Raw genomic sequence first — 20,252 nt, 5'->3', positions numbered from 1 at the left:
AACTCTGATAGTGAGATGAATGTTTCTGTGACCATTCAATCCAATGAGGATAACTATGCTAGATGCTGACCTAGTAGTCTTTAATATACTAAAGATCTCATGTTTGAAGTAATTGTTTATGTGGAAATCTCTTAACACAAGCAAATTCTGATATTGAGCTTAGTTGAAGTTTACTTTGTGTATCTCATTACTAAGTCACAAACTAGAATAGTGCTTCTCATTATAAAGTAGACTTCAGAATCATGACAGATTTTGAGCAAAGTTCTTAGTTATGCCTTATTTCTAAGATGTACTGAAGTGAATCAGACTTTAATCTTTATCTGATACTAAGCTTACTGCACACTCATACACTCCATATGAATGATGAAAATTAATGTGGTAATAAATGTTCTTTTAGATGAATAATTTAAGTGTCAGTTACATAAATTCTGAGGACAAGTTCCGACGGAAGTTCTGATGATTAAGTTCTGAAAAAATGAAATCAGAATTTGTGACCAGAATTACAGAAATAGGCATTCACTTTTCGAGTTAAGAAATCATGTTCTGATGACTGTTAAGTTCTGATATAAGTCTAAGTTCTGATATTAAACTTTGATTCTTTACTTGACTTATTTGTGGTTAAAATCTGAAACAGTCTTATTTAAAATCAGAATATATTTCGGTGAGATATTTGAAAGAGATGTGTCCTAAGTCCAATCATGTATGAGGATTTAGGAATAACTTTTATGTAATATGTTTTGATTTCAATGATATTAATAAAAGACTTGTTTTGAATTTTATTACGGGCTTTATCTATTTTAAGTGTTTAAATAAGATATACCACAGTTTAGAGTAAAGGTTTTATGGATTGTGATGAGATCATAATAATGAGACCGAAAAGATGATACCTCTAAACTTAAATAGTTCCTGGTCGTAGGATTACTAACTGGTAATTAATAATCCGTAAAGATCGGTACATACTATGCTTGCTCCATCATGAAGGCTGTCTGTTCTCATAGACATTTATGTGGTGACACTATAGCTAGTATGTAGGTGCTTATTATAGAATAAGTTTACTAAACATGACTCACACAGCTGAACAACTGATGGAGTTCACTCACGTGTCAGCAGTTATTCACATAGTGATAGTTGTACAAGTATCCTTAGACTTGAGGTCATCATAGTCATCTTGTGTACACTGAAATATGCATTGGTTTAGTTCTTAGTCTCCAGGGACAATTATAAGGGTTCTACTGGGTATAGGAATTTGTACACGAAGATAGTGTATGATCAATAAAGGATCTACCCCTTCCAGTGAAGGAAGAGAATGTTCAATGTTGATCCACTTATGCTAGTTCAGGAATCTCTGGCCAGAGTGAATGAAATTAGAAAGGAATTTCTAATTTACATTAATTAGAACTAAGCATAGTGAACGGGAAAGCATATGATTAAATAAGATAGGCTTGACACAAGTTCCATGCCTTGTATTTAATCGTGACATTGCAGGGTAGAAGGAATTGATTGTACGGTAACTATTCACTGAATGGGTTCTTGGTATTCTAAGCAGTGAATTCGTATTATCCGGATAGTCGCGATATGCTGAGAAGTATCCCTCATGATGTAGATTCACTGAATGGGTTCTTGGTATTCTAAGCAGTGAATTCGTATTATCCGGATAGTCGCTATATGCTGAGAAGTATCCCTCACGATGTAGAATAAATATGATTAATTAATTAATCATATTTAATGAATTACAGAATTTATATAAATAATGATAAAATAGTTTTATAGAATGATTTAATGGTGGAGGAATTAATTAATATTGGCTGATAATTATTTATTTATGTAATAAATAATTAATTGGCAAATTTAATAATTGATTAAATGAGATTTAATTGATTATAAATTAATTAAGAAAAAGTTCTTAATATTATTAATTAAGAATTTAATTTTTGGAAATTAAATCAAGTGAGAGAATTATTTCTAAAGTGTTTAGAAAAAGGATTAATAATTAAAAGGTGTTTTAATTATTAGTTAATTGGTTAATAAGAATAAAGGGTTAATAATAATAATATTTTATTGGAAAATTTTCAGCTGAAAATTTTGCCTATAAATATACTATTATAAACCCTAATTTTGCCTTAACCTAAAAGTTGAACAAACCCTAATTCTCCTACCCTTTCCTCCTCCATTACATTGATCTCTTGGTGGATACCGGTGGAGTGCTTCACACTTGAGGAGCAGCTGCTAGGGATCTCCGCTCATCGTTCTTGGATCGCTTTTAAAGGTTAGAAATCGATCCCATATGATTTAATCACGATTTGTATGCATTTATTTGGATTTTATATCAAGAAAATTGTTTTACCATGCTTCTGTGATGTATAAAATCCTACAATGGTATCAGAGCATAGGTTGTATGCATATAGATCTGTGATAAAAATTTCAGAATTTTATGATCTTATATGAATTTATTATGATTTTTGCAAGTTATATCATGGATTAATTATGATTTATTAGAAATTGTTTCTCAAAATTGTTTTGACTGTAAATCTGGGTTCTACAAATGTTGTAGATCGTCTGGGTATTTTTTTCATAATTTTCTGATGTGTGCATTAATTATTATGATTTTTTGAAGTTGTTTTAATTAAAATTCGTAATTAAATATGTATATATATGTAATCTGTTATGTATATATATGTATTTTGTTTACTGCTGAAATAAAGAAAAGTACGTTCTGCTGATTGATGGTGGCACGACGTTCGGCGTAAAAAAGGCGGCGGCTGTTGTTTGATTAATAAAAAAAGGGAGACGGCAGCTGACAGGCGCAGGAACGCGGTGAAAGGGGTGTCGCGCATTCCGGGAATGCATTACACCCTGTGGCGCATTCACGGAATGCGTTACACCTTTTAATGGCTTAAAAGGGTTGTAACGCATTACCGGAATGTGTTACATGGCTTGTAACACGTTCCTGTAATGCGTTACATCCCATCTGTTTTTTTTTAATTTGATTTCTGGGAGTTTCGTAACTCCGTTTTGGGCATGCAATATATCGTTGGCTTCGTTTTTCCGAGATGGAACTAATGCAGTGGTCAAATTTTTTTTTATATAAATTTTTTGAACTGTTTATATTCCCGAAAGTGTTTTAAAGTATGTTTTAATTGTTTTAATTACCTTTTAAATGCTTCATGTGGTACATAGAGATGTATAATGCTTAGAGTAATATGCTACACGATTTAACATGCATACCTGTACGTTTATTTATTTTTATATATGAGATATATGCCTATGTTTACCATGCGATGATAGATTTAGGTGAACTTAAATCAACATAAGGCGTGCTCTAGAAAATCTAGAATAGGAATCGTTTCTTGCCTTAACAATAATATTATGAATACAATCATGAGATTCTTGTGTTTATGAAACACGTAATTAAATATGAATTTTTAATATTGAGAGAAAGGATGATTCTGTCGAAAACAGATTTCGATCTGTAAGAAAGGGGTATTAAGTGACGCCTCTTGACAATGTTCCCCCCGATCTGGGAATCATCTGATTATCGATTATTGATTTAAAATATTAAATATTAAAGGAAGAATCTCTTTATAATATGATTATGATTGTAACATAATATAATCCCTCTAAAATTAAATAATATCAAGTAGTAATTGGCCAATGACACAACGGGCTTGTGTCGGTCAAGCCTTCCAACATGGTAGAAAGTAGTTCTTATTTTTAAATCATTGTCATTTCGTGCTACAGCCGAGGGCTTTGATTTTGAAATAAGAAAAACTTGTCTATTACATAGAGATGTGTACATTGAATTAGAATCTAAAGGCCGTTACGTGCTGCAGCCGTGGGCCATTGGAGACTGATTCAATTGTACGAAATGTTGGGTTAGACTTGACTTAGAATATTGAATCTGTCGTACTACAGTCGTGACTCAATTATTCAAGAAGCTAAAATTTTATTAGGAAATAACATAAGATGTAATTGACAAGAGTTGTTTGTCTATTGAACATCACATGACGTTTCGTGCTACAGCCGAGGTTGTGTGATGGAATGTACGATCCCTATTCCCACTAGCATTATGAATACTTAATTTTTCACTTAAGGGGTTATATAATTTAGATAAACTAGTGGGAGTCACTTATGAATAAAGACCCGATTCATATAGTGTTTTGAAATGAAATTGAATATTTGCTAAGTGTTGTTATGTGTTCATCATTTACAGATTTACTATATACGTTATGTCTTCTGCACTTTCACTCCTGAGTATACTAGATGCTCACAAGTTGACTGGTCCTAATTTTGCTGACTGGCTTCGAAACTTGAGAATTGTTCTCAGGGTTGAGAAGCTGGAATATGTGCTTGACTCACCTAAGCCTACTGAACCTGCTATGAATGCACATAATGATGAACATGTTGTGTATGTAAGTGGATAGATGATGCAAATGTTGCTCAATGCATCATGCTAGCTTCCATGAACATTGAGCTACAGAAGTAGCATGAGGATATGGATGCTCATACTATCCTTATGCATCTACAAGAGTTGTATGATGTGGCAGGGAGGACAGCTCGATATGAGATATCGAAGGAGCTGTTCGGTTATAGGATGTTTGAGGGATCATCTGTGAATGACCATGTACTTAACATGATCAATTTGATTGAACGTCTTGGACAACTTGGTTTTGCCATGGATGGGGAGCTGAGCCAAGACTTGGTCTTGCAATCACTTCCGAGTTCGTTCTCGCCGTTTGTTGTGAACTTTCACATGAATAAGCTGGATGTCAGCCTGCCTGAACTCCACAACATGTTGAAGACTACGGAATCGAATTTCCCCCTAAGAAGAGTTCTGTTCTTCTAATTAGTGAAGGTTCCAATCCTAAGAAAAGGAAGAAGAACCCTTCCAAGAAGAAGAAAGTAGGTGAGAAAAAGCCGGTTCCACCAAAAGTTGAAGACCCCAAGAGCAAAGCTGTTTGCTTTCACTGTAACAAGGTGGGGCACTGGAAGAGGAATTGCAAGGTTTACCTTGCAGAATTGAAGAAGAAGAAGGGTAGTGAGACTACCGCTTCTGATTCAGGTATGTTCATGATCGAAGTTAATATGTCACTAAGTCAAATTTCTACTTGGGTATTAGATACCGCCTGTGGTTCTCATATTTGCAATTCGTTGCAGGGACTAAAGGGAAGTAGGACTCTTGAAGAAGATGAGGTGATTCTACGTATGGGCAATGGAGCAAGGGTTGCCGCCAAATCTGTAGGATCATTTAGTTTACATATGCCTACAGGAAAGACTATTATTTTGAATAATTGTTATTACGTTCCCTCTATTGTGAGGAATATTGTTTCTATTCCTATGTTGGATTTGGATGGTTTTTCATTTATTAATAAGAATAATTAATGTTCTATTCTTAGAGATAATGTTCTTTATGGACGTGGTCCTTTAAATAATGGTCTATATTTATGTGACGTAGAGCATAATTTACTTCAGATTAAACAAACTAATAAAAGAAAAAGGGATGATGAAAATTTCACTTTCTTGTGGCACTGCAGACTTGGTCATATTAGTGAAAATAGACTGCGGACATTACATAAAGAAGGGTTACTTGACCCCTTTGATTTTAAATCATATCCTACATGCGAGTCTTGTTTATTGGGTAAAATGACCAAATCTCCATTTAGTGGACATGGAGAGAGGGCTGCAGATTTGCTAGGATTGGTACACATAGATGTATGTGGACCAATGTCTACGCAAGCCATGGGTGGATTTTCATACTTCATTACTTTCATAGATGATCGATCTAGATTCGGATATGTGTATTTGATGAAACACAAGTCTGAAGCCTTTGAAAAGTTCAAAGAATATAAGCATGAAGTGGAGAAACAAACCAAACATAGTATTATAACTCTTCGATCAGATTGAGGTGGTGAATACTTGAATGGAGAGTTTCTAGATTATCTCAAAGAAAATGGTATAGTCTCCCAGTGGACTCCTCCATATAATCCACAGTTGAATGGGGTATCTGAAAGGAGAAATCGAACTTTGTTAGACATGGTTCGGTCCATGATGAGCTCTGCGAATCTTCCAGTATTCCGATGGGGTTATGCATTGGAAACCTCAGCTTATTTACTGAATAAGGTGCCTTCCAAATCTGTTCCTCAAACTCCATATGAGATATGGAAAGAAAGGAAACCGAATCTTAAACACGTTAAGATTTGGGGATGTCCAGCTTATGTCAAGAAAGTTGACCCAGATAAGCTGGTATCTCGATCCGTAAAATGTAATTTTGTGGGATATCCTAAAGAGACTTTAGGGTATTACTTTTACACCGATCATCGGGTGTTTGTCTCCAGACATGCTACCTTCTTGGAAAAGCAGTTTATCCTTGAAGGAAACGGTGGGAGAAAAATTGAACTTGATGAAGTTCAAGAAGCACAAACTACTACGGGTCAAGTGGAAACACCTGTTCAGACTGAACAACCTTCTGTGGAACAGTCCATTCGTAGGTCAGGGAGAGTGTCTCGCCAACCTGAGAGGTATTATGACCTTGTCATTGAGAATGACAATGAGTTGTCAATCATTGATGCTAACGACCCTGTGACCTATAATGAGGCTATGAGTAGTGTTGACTCAGAGAAATGGCATAGTGCCATGAAATCCGAAATGGAATTTATGTATACCAACCAAGTATGGACTCTGGTTGAGGCGCCTGAAGGTGTTAAGCCTATTGGGTGCAAGTGTGTATACAAAAGAAAGATTGGAGCAGATGGCCAGGTGGAGACCTATAAGGCCAGGCTCGTGGCAAAAGGATTCAAATAAAGGCAAGGGATTGACTTTGATGAAACTTTTTCGCCTGTAGCCCTGTTAAAATCAATTCGGATTTTGCTTGCGATTGCTGCTTACTACGACTATGAGATCTGGCAAATGGACGTGAAAATGACCTTCCTCAATGGGGAACTTGAAGAGGAAGTGTATATAAAATAGCCAGAGCGTTTTCTTTCCAAAGGAAATGAACACCTAGTGTGTAAGCTGCTGCGAACCATATATGGTTTAAGGAAAGCTTCTCGTAGATGGAACATCCGTTTTGATGAGACAATCAAAGAGTTTGGTTTTATCAAAAACATAGATGAACCATGTGTCTACAAGAAGGTTAGTGGAAGCGCAGTAACATTTCTTGTATTGTATGTGGATGATATACTTCTTATAGGAAATGATATACCGATGCTGCAATCAGTCAAAGTATGGCTATCGAAGAACTTCACCAAGAAGGACTTGGGAGAAACATCCTACATTCTCGGTATGAAGATCTATAGAGATAGATCTAGAAGAATGATAGGTCTTACCCAGGGTACATACATCCAGAAAGTGCTTAAAAGGTTTAGCATGGAAAACTCCAAAAGAGGTCTCATACCGATGAGCCATGGAGTGTCCCTTTCCGGAAAGATGTCTCCTAAGACACCTGAGGAAAGAGAGCGTATGAGTAAGATTCCTTGTGCTTCAGTAATAGGATCTATCATGTACGTGATGTTGTGTACTAGGCCTGATGTTGCTTATTCAATTAGTTTGACGAGCAGATATCAGTCCAATCCAGGTGAAGACCACTGGAAAACAGTGAAGAACATCCTTTAGTACTTGTGAAGGACTAAGGACATTTTTCTTGTTTTTGGTGGTGAATCTGAGTTGAAAATAGAGGGTTATACTGACTCTAGTTTTCAATCAGAAAGTGATGATAGCAAATCCATGCCAGGGTATGTGTTTACTCTGAATGGTGGTGCGATTAGTTGGAAGAGTTCGAAACAGTCTACAACGGCTGACTCCACAGCGGAAGCAGAATATATAGCTGCAAGTAAGGCTGCAAAAGATGCCGTTTGGATGAGGAAATTTGTTTCTGAGTTGGAAGTTGTTCCTAGCGTTGAAGAGCCTATTGTGTTGTATTGTGATGACAACGCATCAATAGCACAAGCCAAGGAACCCAGGTCTCATAAAAATTCCAAACATGTCCTACGGTGCTTTCATCTGATTAGGGAGATTGTTAAAAGAGGAGATGTCAACGTCGAGAGAGTTGACACACATAACAACATAGCAGACCCTTTAACAAAGCCACTTTCTCAAAGTCACTTTGATCGTCATAAAGACAAGATGGGTATTAGATACAAGAGTGATTAGCTTTAGTACAAGTGGGAGATTGAAAGAGATGTGTCCTAAGGCCAATCATGTATGAGGATTTAGGAATAACTTTTATGTAATCTGTTTTGATTTCATTGATATTAATAAAAGACTTGTTTTGTTTTTATTACGGGCTTTATCTATTTTAAGTGTTTAAATAAGATATACCACAGTTTAGAGTAAAGCTTTTTATGGATTGTGATGAGATCATAATAATGAGACCTAAACGATGATAACTCTAAACTTAAACAGTTCCTGGTCGTAGGATTACTAACTGGTAATTAATAATCCGCAAAGACCGGTACATATTATGCTTGCTTCATTATGAAGGCTATCTGTTCTCATAGACATTTGTGTGGTGACACTATAGCTAGTATGTAGGTGCTTATTATAGAATAAGTTCACTGAACATGACTCACATAGGTGAACAACTGATGGAGTTCACTCACGTGTCAGCAGTTGTTCACATAGTGATAGTTGTACAAGTATCCGTAGAATTGAGGTCATCATAGTCATCTTGTGTACACTGAAGTATGCTTTGGTTTAGTTATTAGTCTCCAGGGACAATTATAAGGGCTCTACTGGGTATAGGAATTTATACACGAAGATAGTGTATGATCAATAAAGGATCTACCCCTTCCAGTGAAGGAAGAGAATGTTGAATGCTGATCCACTTATGCTAGTTCAGGAATCTCTAGCCAGAGTGAATGAAATTAGAAAGGAATTTCTAATTTACATTAATTAGAACTAAGCATAGTGAATGGGAAAGCATATAATTAAATAAGATAGGCTTGACACAAGTTCCATGCCTTGTATTTAATCGTGACATTGCAAGGTAGAAGGAATTGATTGTACGGTAACTATTCACTGAATGGGTTCTTGGTATTCTAAGCAGTGAATTCATATTATCCGGATAGTCGCTATATGCTGAGAAGTATCCCTCATGATGTAGAATAAATATGATTAATTAATTAATCATATTTAATGAATTACAGAATTTATATAAATAATGATAAAATAGTTTTATAGAATGATTTAATGGTGGAGGAATTAATTAATAATGGCTGATAATTATTTATTTATGTAATAAATAATTAATTGGCAAATTTAATAATTGATTAAATGAGATTTAATTGATTATAAATTAATTAAGAAAAAGTTCTTAATATTATTAATTAAGAATTTAATTTTTGGAAATTAAATCAAGTGAGAGAATTATTTCTAAAGTGTTTAGAAAAAGGATTAATAATTAAAAGGTGTTTTAATTATTAGTTAATTGGTTAATAAGAATAAAGGGTTAATAATAATAATATTTTATGGGAAAATTTTCAGCTGAAAATTTTTCCTATAAATATACTATTATAAACCCTAATTTTGCCTTAACCTAAAAAGTTGAACAAACCCTAATTCTCCTACCCTTTCCTCCTCCATTACATTGATCTCTTGGTGGATACCGGTGGAGTGCTTCACACTTGAGGAGCAGCTGCTAGGGATCTCCGCTCATCGTTCTTGGATCGCTTTTAAAGGTTAGAAATCGATCCCATATGATTTAATCACAATTTGTATGCATTTATTTGGATTTTATTTCAAGAAAATTGTTTTACCATGCTTCTGTGATGTATAAAATCCAACAATGGTATCAGAGCATAGGTTGTATGCATATAGATCTGTGATAAAAATTTCAGAATTCTATGATCTTGTATGAATTTATTATGATTTTTGCAAGTTATATCATGGATTAATTATGATTGATTAGAAATTATTTCTCAAAATTGTTTTGACTGTAGATCTGGGTTCTACAAGTGTTGGAAATCGTCTAGGTATTTTTTTCATAATTTTCTGATGTGTGGATTAATTATTATGATTTTTTGAAGTTGTTTTAATTAAAATTCGTAATTAAATATATATATATGTAATTTGTTATGTATATATATATGTATTTTGTTTGCTGCTGAAATAAAGAAAAGTACGTTCTGTTGATTGATGGTGGCACGGCGTTCGGTGTAAAAAAGGCGGCGGCTATTGTTTGATTAATAAAAAAAGGGAGACGACAGTTGACAGACGCAGGCACGCGGTGAAAGGGGTGTCGTGCATTCCGGGAATGCGTTACACCCTGTGGTGCATTCAAGGAATGCGCTACACCTTTTAATGGCTGAAAAGGGTTGTAACGCATTACCAGAAAGCGTTACAGGGCTTGTAACGCGTTCCTGTAATGCGTTACAGCCCATCTGTTTTTTTTAATTTGATTTCTGGGAGTTTCGTAACTCCGTTTTGGGTTTGCAATATATCGTTGGATTCGTTTTTCCTAGACGGATCTAATGGAGTGGTCAAATTTTTTTTTATATAAAATTTTTGAACTGTTTATATTCCCGAAAGTGTTTTAATTGTTTTAATTACCTTTTAAATGCCTCATGTGGTACATAGAGATGTATAATGCTTAGAGTAATATGCTACATGATTTAACATGCGTACCTTTACATTTATTTATTTTTATATATGAGATATATGCCTATATTTACCATGCGATGTTAGATTTAGGTGAACTTAAATCAACATAAGGCGTGCTCTAGAAAATTTAGAATAGGAATCGTTTCTTGCCTTAACAATAATATTATGAATACAATCATGAGATTCTTGTGTTTATGAAACACGTAATTAAATATGAATTTTCAATATTGAGAGAAAGGATGATTCTGTCAAAAACAGATTTCGATCTGTAAGAAAGGGGTATTAAGTGACGCCTCTTGACAATGCTCCCCCCGATCTGGGAATCATCTGATTATCGATTATTGATTTAAAATATTTAATTTAAAAGGAAGAATCTCTTTATAATATGATTATGATTGTAACATAATATAATCCCTCTAAAATTAAATAATATCAAGTAGTAATTGGCCAATGACACAACGGGCTTGTGTCGGTCAAAGCCTTCCAACATGGTAAAAAGTAGTTCTATTTTAAATCATTGTTGTTTCATGCTACAGCCGAGGGCTTTGATTTCAAAATAAGAAATACTTGTCTATTACATAGAGATGTGTACATTGAATTAGAATCTAAAGGTCGTTACGTGCTAAAGCCGTGGGCCGTTGGAGACTGCTTCAATTGTATGAAATGTTGGGTTAGACTTGACTTAGAATATTGAGTCTGTCGTGCTACAGCCGTGACTCAATTATTCAAGAGGCTAAAGTTTTATTAGGGAATAACATAAGATGTAATTGACAAGAGTTGTCTGTCTATTGAACATCACATGACGTTTCGTGCTATAGCCGAGGTTGTGTGATGGAATGTACGATCCCTATTCCCACTAGCATTATGAATGCTTAATTTTTCACTTAAGGGGGTTATATAATTTAGATAAACTAGTGGGAGTCACTTATGAATAAAGACCTGATTCATATAGTGTTTTGAAATGAAATTGAATATTTGCTAAGTGTTTTATGTGTTCATCATTTATAGATTTACTATATACGTTATGTCTTCTGCACTATCACTCCGGAGTATACTAGATGCTCACAAGTTGACTGGTCCTAATTTTGCTGACTGGCTTCGAAACTTGAGAATTGTTCTCAAGGTTGAAAAGCTGGAATATGTGCTTGACTCACCTAAGCCTACTGAACCTGCTAGCGATGCACATAATGATGAACATGTTGTGTATCGTAAGTGGATAGATGATGTAATTGTTGCTCAATGCATCATGCTATCTTCTATGAACATTGAGCTACAGAAGCAGCATGAGCATATGGATGCTCACACTATCCTTATGCATCTACAAGAGTTGTATGATGTGGCAGGGAGGACAGCTCGATATGAGATATCGAAGGAGCTGTTCCGTTATAGGATGTCTGAGGGATCATCTGTGAATGACCATATACTTAAGATGATCAATTTGATTGAACGTCTTGGACAACTTGGTTTTGCCATGGATGGGGAGCTGAGCTAAGACTTGGTCTTGCAATCACTTCCGAGTTCGTTCTCGCAGTTTGTTGTGAACTTTCACATGAATAAGTTGGATGTCAGCCTGCCTGAACTCGACAACATGTTGAAGACTACGGAATCGAATTTTCCCCCTAAGAAGAGTTCTTCTAATTGGTGAAGGTTCCAATCCTAAGAAAAGGAAGAAGAACCCTTACAAGAAGAAGAAAGTAGGTGAGAAAAAGCCGGTTCCACCAAAAGCTGAAGACCCCAAGAGCAAAGCTGTTTGCTTTCACTGTAATAAGGTGGGGGCACTGGAAGAGGAACTGCAAGGTTTACCTTGCAGAATTGAAGAAGAAGAAGGGTAGTGAGACTACCGCTTCTGATTCAGGTATGTTCATTATCGAAGTTAATATGTCACTAAGTCAAATTTCTACTTGGGTATTAGATACCGCCTGTGGTTCTCATATTTGCAATTCGTTGCAGGGACTAAAGAGAAGTAGGACTCTTGAAGAAGATGAGGTGATTCTACGTATGGGCAATGGAGCAAGGGTTGCCACCATATCTGTAGGATCATTTAGTTTACATATGCCTACGGGCAAGACTATTATTTTGAATAATTGTTATTACGTTGCCTCTATTGTGAGGAATATTGTTTCTATTCCTATGTTGGATTTGGATGGTTTTTCATTTATTAATAAGAATAATTAATGTTCTATTCTTAGAGATAATGTTCTTTCTGGACGTGGTACTTTAAATAATGGTCTGTAATTATGTGACGTAGAGCATAATTTACTTCAGATTGAACAAACTAATAAAAGAAAAAGGGATGATGAAAATCTCACTTTCTTGTGGCACGGCAGACTTGGTCATATTAGTGAAAATACACTGCGGAGATTGCATAAGGAAGGGTTACTTGACCCCTTTGATTTTGAATCATATCTTACATGCGAGTCTTGTCTATTGGGTAAAATGACCAAATCTCCATTTAGTGGACATGGAGAGAGGGTTGCAGATTTGCTAGGATTGGTACACAAAGATGTATGTGGACTAATGTCTACGCAAGCCATGGGTGGATTTTCATACTTCATTACTTTCATAGATGATCTTGATTCGGATATGTGTATTTGATGAAACACAAGTCTGAAGCCTTTGAAAAGTTCAAAGAATATAAGCATGAAGTGGAGAAACAAACCAAACATAGTATTTTAACTCTTAGATCAGATTGAGGTGGTGAATACTTGAATGGAGAGTTTCTAGATTATCTCAAAGAAAATGGTATAGTCTCCCAGTGGACTCCTGCATATATTCCATAGTTGAATGGGGTATCTGAAAGGAGAAATCGAACTTTTTTAGACATGGTTCGGTACATGATGAGCTATGCAAATCTTCCAGTATTCCTATGGGGTTATGCATTGGAAACCTCAGCATATTTACTAAATAAGGTGCCTTCCAAATCTGTTCCTCAAACTCCATATGAGATATGGAAAGAAAGGAAACCGAGACTTAAACACGTTAAGATTTGGGGATGTCCAGCTTATGTCAAGAAAGTTGACCCAGATAAGCTGGAATCTCGATCTGTAAAATGTAATTTTGTGGGATATCCTAAAAAGACTTTAGGGTATTACTTTTACACCGATCATCAGGTGTTTGTCCCCAGACATGCTACCTTCTTGGAAAAGCAGTTTATCCTTGAAGGAAACAGTGGGAGCAAAATTGAACTTGATAAAGTTCAAGAAGCACAAACTACTACGGATCAAGTGGAAACACCTGTTCAGTCTGAGCAACCTTCTGTGGAACAGCCCATTCGTAGGTCAGGGAGAGTGTCTCACCAACCTGAGAGGTATTATGGCCTTGTCATTGAGAATGACAATGAGTTGTCAATCATTGATGATGACGACCCTGTGACCTATAATGAGGCTATGAGTAGTGTTGACTCAGAGAATTGGCATCATGACATGAAATCCGAAATGGAATTTATGTATACCAACCAAGTATGGACTCTGGTTGTGGCGCCTGAAGGTGTTAAGCCTATTGGGTGCAAGTGGGTATATAAAAGAAAGATTGGAGCAGATGGCCAGGTGGAGACCTATAAGGCCAGGCTCGTGGCAAAAGGATTCAAACAAAGGCAAGGGATTGACTTTGATGAAACTTTTTCGCCTGTAGACCTGTTAAAATCAATTCGGATTTTGCTTGCGATTACTGCTTACTATGACTATGAGATCTGGTAAATGGACGTGAAAACGGCCTTCCTCAATGGGGAACTTGAAGAGGAAGTGTATATGACACAGCCAAAAGGTTTTCTTTCCAAGGGAAATGAACACCTAGTGTGTAAGCTGCTGCGAACCATATATGGTTTAAGGCAAGCTTCTCGTAGATGGAACATCTGTTTTGATGAGACAATCAAAGAGTTTGGTTTTATCAAAAAACATAGATGAACCATGTGTCTACAAGAAGGTTAGTGGAAGCGCGGTAACATTTCTTGTATTGTATGTGGATGACATACTTCTTATATGAAATGATATACCGATGCTGCAATCAGTCAAAGTATGGCTATCGAAGAACTTCACCAAGAAGGACTTGAGAGAAGCATCCTACATTCTCGGTATGAAGATCTATAGAGATAGATCTAGAAGAATGATGGGTCTTACCCAGGGGACATACATCCAGAAAGTGCTTAAAAGGTTTAGCATGGAAAACTCCAAAAGAGGTCTCATACCGATGAGCCATGGAGTGTCCCTTTCCGGAAAGATGTCTCCTAAGACACCTGAGGAAAGAGAGCGTATGAGTAAGATTCCTTATACTTCAGCAATAGGATCTATCATGTACGCGATGTTGTGTACTAGGCCTGATGTTGCTTATTCAATTAGTGTGACGAGCAGATATCAGTCCAATCCAGGTGAAGACCACTGGAAAGCAGTGAAGAACATCCTTAAGTACTTGCGAAGGACTAAGGACATTTTTCTTATTTTTGGTGGTGAATCTGAGTTGAAAATAGAGGGTTATACTGACTCTAGTTTTCAATCAGAAAGTGATGATAGCAAATCCATGTCAGGGTATGTGTTTACTCTGAATGGTGGTGCGATTAGTTGGAAGTGTTCCAAACAGTCTACAACGGCTGACTCCATAGCGGAAGCAGAATATATAGCTGCAAGTGAGGCTGCAAAAGAAGCCGTTTGAATGAGGAAATTTGTTTCTGAGTTGGGAGTTGTTCCTAGCGTTGAAGAGCCTTTTGTGTTGTATTGTGATAACAACGCAGCAATAGCACAAGCCAAGGAACCTAGGTCTCATAAAAATTCCAAACATGTCCTACGGCGCTTTCATCTAATTAGGGAGATTGTTGAAAGAGGAGATGTCAACGTCAAGAGAGTTGACACAAATAACAACATAGCTGACCCTTTAACAAAGCCACTTTCTCAAAGTCACTTTGATCGTCATAAAGACAAGATGGGTATTAGATACCAGAGTGATTGGCTTTAGTACAAGTGGGAGATTGAAAGAGATGTGTCCTAAGTCCAATCATGTATGAGGATTTAGGAATAACTTTTATGTAATCTGTTTTGATTTCATTGATATTAATAAAAGACTTGTTTTGTTTTTATTACGGGTTTTATCTATTTTAGAAATACTCTGATAATAGCATAAATTCTGATAAGCAGTCGTGACTCACTTACACTGAGAAGTCACTGTAAAATGGAATTTCAAAAGATGCATAAAATGAGCACAAAATAGTTGAGGTGGACTCATGCATGAACTCATTCTAAAGTAGACTTCAGAATCATAACAGATTTTGAGCAAAGTTCTTAGTTATGCCTTATTTCTAAGATGTACTGAAGTGAATCAGACTTTAATCTTTATCTGATACTAACTTACTGCACACTCATACACTCCATATGAATGATGAAAATTAATGTGGTAATAAATGTTCTTTTAGATGAACAGTTTAAGTGTCATTTGCATAAATTCTGTGGACAAGTTCTGATGGAAGTTTTGATGATTAAGTTCTGAAAAACGAAATCAGAATTTGTGAGCAGAATTACAGAAATAGGCATTCACTTTTCGAGTTAAGAAATCATGTTCTGATGACTGTTAAGTTCTGATATAAGTCTAAGTTCTGATATTAAACTTTGATTCTTTACTTGACTTATTTGTGGTTAAAATCTGAAACAGTCTTATTTAAAATCAGAATATGTTTGGGTGAGATATTTGAAAGAGATGTGTCCTAAGTCCAATCATGTATGAGGATTTAGGAATAACTTTTATGTAATCTGTTTTGATTTCATTGATATTAATAAAAGACTTGTTTTATTTTTATTACGGGCGTTATCTATTTTAAATGTTTAAATATGATATACCACAGTTTAGAGTAAAGCTTTTTATGGATTGTGATGAGATCATAATAATGAGACCTAAAAGATGATAACTCTAAATTTAAATAGTTCCTGGTCGTAGGATTACTAACTGGTAATTAATAATCCGCAAAGATCGGTACATACTATGCTTGCTTCATTATGAAGGTTGTTTATTCTCATAGACATTTGTGTGGAGACACTCTAGCTAGTATGTAGGTGCTTATTATAGAATAAGTTCACTGAACATGACTCACACAGCTGAACAACTGATGGAGTTCACTCACGTGTCAGCAGTTGTTCACAAGTATCCTTAGACTTGAGGTCATCATAGTCATCTGGTGTACACTGAACTATGCTTTGGTTTAGTTCTTAGTCTCCAGGGACCATTATAAGGGCTCTACAGGGTATAGGAATTTGTACACGAAGATAATGTATGATCAATAAAGGATCTACCCCTTCCAGTGTAGGAAAAGAATGTTCAATACTGATCCACTTATGCTAGTTCAGGAATCTCTGGCCAGAGTGAATGAAATTAGAAAGGAGTTTCTAATTTACATTAATTAGAACTAAGCATAGTGAATGGGAAAGCATATGATTAAATAAATTAGGCTTGACACAAGTTCCATGTCTTGTATTTAATCATGACATTGCTGGGTAGAAGGAATTGATTGTACGGTAACTATTCACTGAATGGGTTCTTGGTATTCTAAGCAGTGAATTTGTATTATCCGGATAGTCGCGATATGCTGAGAAGTATCCCTCACGGTGTAGAATAAATATGATTAATTAATTAATCATATTTAATGAATTAGAGAATTTATATAAATAATGATAAAATAGTTTTATTATTATTTATTTCTACTACCGGCTTAATATTGAACCTACATGGTCACACCATAAAAAAGAATGATTTAATGGTGGAGGAATTAATTAATAATGGCTGATAATTTTTTATTTATGTAATAAATAATTAATTGGAAAATTTAATAATTGATTAAATGAGATTTAATTGATTATAAATTAATTAAGAAAAAGTTCTTAATATTAATTAAGAATTTAATTTTTGGAAATTAAATCAAGTAAGAGAATTATTTCTAAAGTGTTTAGAAAAAGGATTAATAATTAAAAGGTGTTTTATATATTAGTTAATTGGTTAATAAGAATAAAGGGTTAATAATAATAATAATATTTTATGGGAAAATTTTCAACTGAAAATTTTGCCTATAAATATACTAGTATAAACCCTAATTTTGCTTTAACCTAAAAAGTTGAGCAAACCCTAATTCTCCCACCCCTTCCTCCTCCATTACATTGATCTCTTGGTGGATACCGGTGGAGTGCTTCACACTTGAGGAGCAGCTGCTAGGGATCTCCGCTCATCGTTCTTGGATCGCTTTTAAAGGTTAGAAATCGATCCCATATGATGTAATCACGATTTGTATGCCTTTATTTGGATTTTATATCAAGAAAATTATTTTACCATGCTTCTGTGATGTATAAAATCCTACAATTTTAACAGTCAATATAAGTTGGATTAGTGGTACTCGTCTATGCACTGAAATTTTTACTTGTTTCATATGCGCATTAAATCTTGTTTTAAACTTCCAATGGCTGTTATTATTCTCATCAGTCTAGGGAGATGAGGTAGAATTATTTCTACCTGTAACCATTCAATTTTCCTTGCGTCTCTTGGTATTCTATTGGCTATATAAACCAACACCTCACTCCAGCCAACACATCTCTCATTTTCTCTCAAACTTTTTTTTCTCTCATAAAAAACATGGTTCGTTTCAATTTAGTTCTGAACTATGACACTTTCACTATCGCGTTGAACTATACTGAGTAGAGGCAGGAGTGGCATGTCACTGCCATTCCTGATGATATCTGGGACTCAGTTCCCCAAGAGGTTCTCACAGACCTCTTGTTCTTCTACATGGACTACATCACCATCTTGAGCGTCTGGAAGAGGAACGTAGATAAGCTCTCCGACAGCAGGAGCAAATTATTCATCTTGCTGTTCTTTTTGTTGAGAGTAGGAAGAAGAAATAATTGCAGCTATCTGTTTCTCTTCACCGTCAGCTTTGTCTGGCTTCTTAGCTTAGGACTAAAGCTGTTGATGTTAGGATATGTAGCTTAGGACAATCTTGTAATTTTAAGCATGTAATTTAAATTTCATGAAATGTATTTGCTCAATATATTAATGAAATTTTATCTTTATGCAAGATTTTGTCTCTGAGTCGTTTGATATTCTGATAACATTTTAAATCCTGACACTAACCATATTCTGATGACCTTTTTAGCTCTGAAACAAATCAAGTTCTGATTCTGACATGGCAGTATTTGTTTACTTGGTTTATTAATGGTCATTCTCTCATTGGTCATCATTTTACAGAATATTGGTAAGGTAGTAATAAAAATTTATTAAGTGGGAATAGTTTTAAAATTTAAAATAATACTGAACGACCTTGATTAATGGGATTACTTGGTAAGTGGAACGGTTTTTCCTTGAAAAACTGCATGTGATAAGTAATGATTACTGAATACCCGTGCTCATTAATTATCTTTTACTGCTGCATGTCTGACAGGTGTCTCAACAGTTACTTTTTCTACCGTGTATAAGTAAAAGAGAGAAAAGATTGTAAAATCTTTTATTTACTTTCATATTTTATCTCTCTCTTTTTACTTTTATTCTCTCTCATCTACTGACGATTTTTCATACAGACATTTTCTCAAACACCTTCCAGGCAATTTTCTTTCTCACGAATTCTCATGGAACCCAATGACATAATTTTTGATGGAGCTACGTTTGTTCCTGATAACTTCTCTGCTATTCTTAGCAAGTCAGAAGCCCCATCTGAACTTCACTTCATTTAGGACTTTCTTGCTAGTTCTGATATTGGGTATGCTCTGACCGAACCCGAAACACTCTCTGGTACTCAAGTCCTGGAGTTCTGGAGAAGCGGTGTATATGATGATGGTGGTGCTCAAGGGTCTCCAAGTATTATTTTTTCATCAGGGGAGGATGAGTATGTTGTGATTTTGTCTACGGCTCGACAAGCACTGCAGCTACCTGAGAATTGTGTCTATTCTACTGTTGAAGATCCAGTTCGTCAAAACATGATGGCCAGTCTGGGATATGAGAGGACATTGGAAAAGCTTGGCCAGTTGAAGAGATCTTTCATAAGGAGGGAATGGAGTTTCTTCTTTGATTGCATAACTAAAGCTTTTGCAAACAAATGTTCCAATTTTGATGCAATTCCCATATTCAGCAAACAAATCGGGTATGCTCTCATAAATCGAACTGATTTTGACTATGCAAGTGCTGTCTTAGGTTTTATTGGGGACAGAATGAATGAAGATAGATCTACTGTCTATTTTGCTAGATTCTATCAGCTTATCTATAGTTTCTGTTATGATAATAAGCCTCAAAATGCTAGTGAACTAATTTCATCGTTCAGAATAGCTAAAAGAGCTTTTACTGACTTATTATCTACTGATAATAAGAAGGTTGTGTTAAGACCCCTCTTAATTCCTTTATCTGTCAAACAAGCCTTAATCACCTATGATCCCGTTAAGTACACTGCACTATATCCTGATGTTCAACCATCTGAACCTCATCCATCAGCACCTACCACCTCTACTCAACCACCACAAACTTCTCAACCTCAACCTTCAGATCCTATAGTGTAACCTTCATCTTCCAAACCTAAGAGGACTAAGAAACCACCTCACACGCAACAGAAGAGAAGGAGATTCATTCTGCGAGATGAATCAGATGCTGAGGAACATGTTCCTGTATCAGAACCTGTTGCAAGAGAAGCTGAGAAGGTCTCTTCTCAGGAG

Source organism: Apium graveolens, chromosome 10, assembly GCF_009905375.1.
Source record: "Apium graveolens cultivar Ventura chromosome 10, ASM990537v1, whole genome shotgun sequence".
Classification (NCBI taxonomy): Eukaryota; Viridiplantae; Streptophyta; class Magnoliopsida; order Apiales; family Apiaceae; genus Apium; species Apium graveolens.
Note: the sequence above shows the minus strand (reverse complement) of the source record.